The sequence below is a fragment of the Camellia sinensis genome, chromosome 13, assembly GCF_055761805.1.
Source record: "Camellia sinensis isolate YWXY chromosome 13, ASM5576180v1, whole genome shotgun sequence".
Taxonomy (NCBI): domain Eukaryota; kingdom Viridiplantae; phylum Streptophyta; class Magnoliopsida; order Ericales; family Theaceae; genus Camellia; species Camellia sinensis.
In genome coordinates, this window is record NC_138973.1 from 122,431,552 (window position 1) to 122,437,932 (window position 6,381).

General features: G+C 33.2%; 1 long non-coding RNA gene across 9 annotated transcripts; it reads left to right on the forward strand.

Annotated features, from left to right (window-relative positions):
• Window positions 1–343: 343 nt before the first annotated feature.
• LOC114278839 (uncharacterized) lies at window positions 344–6,009 on the forward strand. 9 transcript variants are annotated; one of them, XR_014349522.1, is made up of 7 exons: window positions 364–678; window positions 791–914; window positions 2,226–2,375; window positions 2,512–2,659; window positions 4,673–4,725; window positions 5,084–5,176; window positions 5,677–6,009. It is a non-coding gene; the product is annotated as an uncharacterized LOC114278839 (long non-coding RNA). The 9 variants fall into 9 exon arrangements; XR_014349523.1 differs by having other exon boundaries at window positions 2,517–2,659; XR_014349520.1 differs by having other exon boundaries at window positions 2,226–2,315.
• The last annotated feature ends 372 nt before the right edge of the window (window positions 6,010–6,381 follow it).

Consider the following 6,381-nt stretch of genomic DNA (forward strand, 5'->3'; position numbering starts at 1 on the left):
AAGATTTTTTTACGACTTGCAATGTTAGCCGTAAATAATAAAACTTTCTATAACGTGCATATAGCATGCCGCTAATACATTAATTATATACGATGCGTGTATACCCGCTGTTAAAAATATTAAATATTTCATAGCGCACAAAAAAATCACCCGTTAAAAATTACACTTTTCACAATGCAAGAAGGCCTATCCCGTCGTTTAAAATATTAAACTTTCCACGACTTGCGATTGCTGTCGTGAAAGGTATCACCAAATAAAAAAAATAGCGTCAAAATAAAAATTTTGAACGCCAAATACCAAAAAATAAAAAATAAAAATTCAAAAAAAATAAAAATCCAAAGCCCTCTTCAGCCCCAACTCCTCGTATCACAGATTCATATTAGATTTTTTGTCCCAAACCAAAACCTAATCTCTCAAGAGCAGCCTCTCTCTTCTGGATAGTTCTTTGATCTCTCATCTCTCTCTCTGGCGATCGGTGAGGCCGGTGGTCAAACTTGACGCAAAACCTCCAGCTACGACACAGTTGTCACTCTTTCACTCTCTTGTACTCGTTCTTTCCTCTCTTCTTCGTCAACACCTCTGGACTGGTTGCGGCTCCACACCGTTGAGGTCAGTCAAATCAAAGACTCACCTGTGGAAGATTCTGAAGTTAAGCAATAGACTCACCTGTTTGGTTCGGTGAGTCTTTTTATCATCATCATATATGTATCCATATAAGTAGAACCCAAAAAGCAATCGAAAATTCTCTCTCCCTTTTCTTCAATTGAGAGAAGCTCTGGAATTGTATTAGGTTTGTGTCCATGGACGATAATGTGGTGCAGCGGGTATTCCAAGAAGGGGGTCGAGATTTCTACCAACAACCCTCCAGTTCTTCATCTTCATCTTCAATCATCCAATCCCTACCTCTTCATGTGGTATGCAAAAATCAAAAATTTCTTTCGTTTAATCATTCTTGTACCTGTTATGCATCTGGGTTTCTTCAAGTTTTTGTAGATGTTTGATTCACTTTTTGTTTTCACTTGAAATCCGAATTTGTTCATCTGGGTTTGCTTGCATATGTACATATTAGTTGGAGAATACCCATTTGAAAATTTCTAAGAATTAGATGTAGATTCTTTATGTGTTGGTGGTATTTTGGTTCCAATGGTAGGAAATTAAATATGAGACTACTTTGAGAAATCGGTGTAAAATTGTTTAATTATAATTGGGTTATGTTGAACGCAATTTCATGATAATTGACACCCATCTCAGCATTATTAGAATTTAGGATCTCTTAAAAGTGAAGCAATTTTTTGAGATATACTGAAAGTATGTCTCTGATTTTGCTATTCTTTTATTGATTTTTAATTGCATTGAAGAATTCAAAATACCCATTTGAGAATTTCTGAGAATTAGGTGTGGATTTTCTTTGTATTGGTGGTATTTTGGTTTGAATGTAGGAAAAATTAAATGTGAGACATTTTTGAGAAATTGCTGTAGAATTGTTTGTCAATTAATTTTTTTTTTTATTTGGTTATGTTGAACGCAATTTCTTGATACTGTATATGAAATGGTCCCCTTAAGTCTTCAAAAAGTTTTTTCATTGGCCCTCTATTTCAAGAGCATTTTTACAATGTAGATGGGATGATCCCTTAAGTTTTTGAAAAATTCTTTTAGTACAAGTTTTTACAATGCATAGGGAATGATCCTCAATTATTTCACATATTATGTAATATCATCGATTGTGTTGATTTGATTTATAATATGTAAATGTCATTTGTTATTTTTTCAATTATAAAAATAACGAAAGTAGATTTTTATAGAGGTGTGAAAACCTTACCATTCTTTCAATAACCGATCTGTGCTGGAGAGGCCTCTTGTGAAATACATAATTGGGATGGGATGCAAAGGGGTTAACTGCAACCTATACCCATTTTGAATTATATAATCAATTCCTCCCCCATAGCCATCCTTACTCTGCTTTTATGTGCCGCAAACCCAGCCATAATCCATTTTGGAGTCTAATTGTTATATCTAATTTTGGTGTGTGGTGTGTGGTGTAAGTTTGTTTATCTGTGTGATGGGAAGTTTAGCAGTAACTATGCTGCTGCTGACTGTTTGAAATTCATTTGTCAGCACCACATGATTAGTGCATTTTTATGTACTGATATTGATTAGTTGTAATTTAACCATGCTAATTTGAAGTGGAGTTTATATAGATCATGCTAATTTTACTTGTGACTTAGTTATGCAGGTTGCAAAATGAGTGTTAGAAATAATAAGTCGTGGTCACAAAACTAACTTCTCTGATGGCTTCTATAATGTGTGGATTTTTGGTATGCACATTCTTTGCTGCTGTGGTGGCTTTGAGATTTCTGCTACATTAGACTTTCATGGTATTGTTGTCTTGATGAGGGGATGATTTCTAGAGTTTGATACATTGCTGAAAATATAAATTCTCTATTATTAGATTGCATAAAAATTATAGATGCATTGTATGTCACTGATTATTCCTTGGTTAATTGGTGCTAGCATAGCTTAGTGTCTTCCAGATATGAATTACTCACATTGTTGCTGAACTTCCTGAGGAACATGGCGGGTTGGTGGTGTTCTTGCGGTTTCTCGTGCATTTGGAGATAAACTACTTAAGCCATATGTTGTAGCTGAACCTGAAATTCAGGTAATGCATCAAAATGCTTCTTGAATTTAAAAGCATATGTTGTTGGGCATGTGCAAAGACAAACTGAAACATGCATCAGGAAATTCAATTAATTAGGTTTTTTTTTTTTAATTAAAAAAAAGAAGAAGAAAAAAAAAGTCTTAAAATAATGTGTTAAGGTAAGTAACGATGTTTGACTTGATGTGAAAGATATTCTGTTTCTTCAAATCAGTTGACCTCCAGGAGCATTATCTGATTTCCTACTTAATTGAGTTACTACTAAATACTAATCAGGTAATCAAGTACTGAAAATTAAATATCGGGGCATTTACACACAAGATTTAATTTGTTATACTCCATCAAGTCTTAACTAAGATTTTTTGGACCTTCAAGTCCTATTAAATTTTTAATAGTCGGAATTGCCTTTCAAACAATTGTTCATTATTTATTATTACCTATAAAGGAACCAAGGAAGTACGGGTGCGGGTACGAGTACGGTACGGGTACGAGTGCGGGTACGCCGATTCGGCAAAACTCAAAAAAAGTACGATACGGGTACGGCTACGGTACGCCGATATTTTTTTATTTTTTTTTAAATATAATTTTGATTAAAGGATCCAACCTACAAATTAAAATTAAATATCAAAACTAAAAAAAGAACTACTCATTTTCCTATAATTTAAAACCATTAAGCGTTAAAAATAATATTTGTGAAATCTCTCACTTTGATATGTTATGCACTGTGAATTTGTGATCATAATTTATTTTTAAAATCTTTATTTTTGCTCATCAATTTGCTATTTTTATAGGGTGAGACCAAAGAAATAACAGGAGACCAAAGAAAGATTTAAAGTTAATTACCAACAATAAAGGAAAAAAATTCTCAATTGGTGCAGGTTGTCAATTGCAATTTGCATAATACATAAAATTGCATCATTCCCAACAACTACTAATCAACTAATACAGTATCAATTTTTAATGTTTTGTGCATAAACTTTAAAAGTTTGTTATGATTAAAGATTTTATAAAGAAATTCTAGGAGGATCTAAAGCAAAAGCATAATGCATAGTCATACACAGAACTATCCTTTATAGGCCTTGTTATTTTTTTTTGTTCAAATTGCTTTTTAAAAACATTAAAATCATTTGTTGATATGCTTCTACAATTTATACAGACAAACAGGACAACAGAAAAACATCAAAATTACTGATCTGCAAGGGCACCAAAAAAAAAAAAATAATAAATAAATAATTGCTAATTTGCAAGGGCAGAAAAAAAAAAAAAAAAAAAATGGCCTTGGCGTACCCATGGCGTACTCACGCCGTACCCATGCCGTACCCGTGGCGTACCCATGCCGTACCCGAATAAGCCAAACGTACCGGACCCTCTTTTGCCGTACCCGGTACGCGTACCGCCGTACCGGTACGCGTACCCGCACCCGGTAAGTATCCGGTACTCGTACGGCACTATTTTTGGAGTACCCGTGCTTCATAGAAAGGAACATAATGATTTGACATCTATTTTGATTTTCAAAACTTTAAAACGTCAACTTTCAAATTGAAAAAACTAAAAGAAAAAAATTATGTGCAAAAAAAAAAAAAAAAAAAGCTAAATTATTTTTTTTGAAAAAATTGAATTCTTTTTTTTTTTTTTTTTTTTTGTGCAAAATTAAAAATTTTGTATCTACAAAAGAGCATGATGAATCTCTCTCTCTCTCTCTCTCTCTCTCTCTCCAAGCTTTTGGAGGAACTCAAAGGGAAAAGCTTTCTGAGCAAAATGAGCTTCATGTTTATATCCTCACATAATCTTGTTTCCTCTTGCCCCTAAATTGTACAACTCTGCTTATTTTATACTCTTCTTTTGCAAAGAACACTACTCCTTATATGATTTATTGTGCCATGAAACTCTATGCTACATTTTATTAATCTTCATATTTAAGTAGAATCTATAGTTGCAATAGTATGCCTCAAGTTTTGCTTCTTTGTGAATTATGCTCTTTTTTTCCCCCCTCATAAAAGTTTTCTTAATGAACAGGTTATGGGCCAGCTGGGTATGCTTTATTTGTAGCAGTGTATGCTAGCTTAGAAGTAAGAACTTGCCTTCTCTCTAAAGCATAATATGTTTACAAGGCTTCATTAATCTGTCACTAACATCCATCATGTCATGCTTTAGGAGGTTCATGTTAAAAATAGTAAATGTTGTGTCTTTGTTTCTCATATCACAAGCTAAAAACAGTTGAATGAATTTCATTTATCATTTTATTTCAAGTCACAAATTCTCAGCAGATCTACATATGAACGTGAGAATTATCTTAAATTTCTATAAATAGTCCCATTGATCATAAACAAGATCCAACATGTGCAGAGTTCCATTATAATTCATATATGATTTTTTTTTTTTTTTTAATGCAACTTTACTGACACTTTGACTAGTATGTTGTCCTAGATCCTTGCAATACCAGCTATCCCGTTAACCATGTCAGCTGGTCTGCTATTTGGTTCTATTATTGGCACTATCATTGTCTCTATTAGTGGAGCGGTAAGTTGGAAGTTTTGCCAGTATGAAAGAACAAATTTTAAGGAAATGGGGTGTATTTGAACTTGTATCTTCTTACCCTTTCAAGTGGCTGCAAGTGTTGCCTTCCTAATTGCCCGATATTTTGCCCGTGATCGTATTCTTAAATTGGTGGAAGGAAACAAGAAATTTCTTGTGATTGACAAGGCAATTGGAGAAAATGACGCTTCTTCGTTTGAGCCCTTTGCTTCCTTTCTCTCTTGGAAATTATTTATATGGACTTACATCAGTGAAGTTTGTTCCATATGTGTTGGGAAGGTTTGCTTTTTGTATATATTTATGGGAAAGAGCAAAAAAAAAAATTGTTCGGATCAAATCTTCAAATTTGTATGGAGGCAACCACGATGATCTTCAAATTTGTTGATGTATTAAAGTTTCTTGATCATTTCTTAATACCTCAAGGAATATTTTTGTCCTTGAGTCATTGATTTTTGTACTTATGTGAAGTTTCATTTGTCATGCAGACAAGAAATGCAACAGGATTAGTTGCTCCAGCTATTGCCGTCAATTTAGGTGCCTTAACATATACATTGGGCACCCTCGTCCCTGTGATAGGAGCAAGTGGATTTGCTACAGCTGCAGTTACAACTGTTGTAGAAACTGTTGTCGGTAGTTTTAGATAATCTCTTAATAGTTATCGATATGTCTAGAAAGTTAGATATGCATAGTATTGGGTGGTTTAAACTCTTTGGACAGTTTAGAACTTAAGGATATAGTTTTTGAATGTTTAGAATGTATAGACAATTGTTGAATGTTTATAATTTATAGATATAGTTTCTTTTTGATGTTTCAAACAATATTTTGATAGTTGATTGATATTTTGTGATGCTTGTTTGTAATATTTGTTAAATTGTACAAAATTGGTCAAATAGAATCTATTGAATTTAAAAATAAAAAAACTGCATATTCTACGGTAGGCATAGTAAGTTGTCGCATTACATATTTTACGGCGCATAATCAGCATCGTTATTTGTCTTACCAATTAACAACATGCAAAAGTAGTCGTAGAAAAAGTAATAACGACGCACAAAATCTGTCATTAAACAGTTTTTAACAACGTATTATAGCATGTCGTATAAAAAGTAACAACGACGCACAAAATTTGTCGTTAAATAGTTTTTAACGACGTACGAAGTATGTCATCGAAAGTGAATCACTTTCCATGACTT